Source organism: Corvus brachyrhynchos, unplaced genomic scaffold (genome assembly GCF_000691975.1).
Source record: "Corvus brachyrhynchos isolate BGI_N302 unplaced genomic scaffold, ASM69197v1 scaffold101, whole genome shotgun sequence".
NCBI classification, from domain to species: Eukaryota; Metazoa; Chordata; class Aves; order Passeriformes; family Corvidae; genus Corvus; species Corvus brachyrhynchos.
This window is the reverse complement of record NW_008237239.1, coordinates 855798-856180: the sequence shown is the minus strand read 5'-3', so window position 1 is coordinate 856180 and position 383 is coordinate 855798.

Genomic DNA, 383 nt, shown 5'->3' with positions numbered 1-383 from the left:
GAGGCTTAGGGGGGGACCTCATCGCTATCTGCAACCACCTGACAGCAGGCTGTAACCAGGTGGGGTCGGTCTCTTCTGCCGGGCCTGCAGTGGGAGGACGAGAGGCAATGGCCCAGCGGAGACAGGGGAGATTCAGATTAGATATTAGAAAAAAAAATTCACCATCAGGGTGGTCAGGCATTGAAATGCCAGGGTTGCCCAGGGAGGTGTTGGAGTCACCATCCCCGGAGGTGCTCAAGAGGCGTCTGGATCTGGCGCTGGGTGATATGGTTTAGTGGTTTCAGTGGCATGGTTGGACTGGATGATCTTAAAGGTCTCTTCCCACCCTGACGATTCCATGATTCCCTGTTTCTAAGGGTGCCTGGAGGCAGACTCGCCCTCAT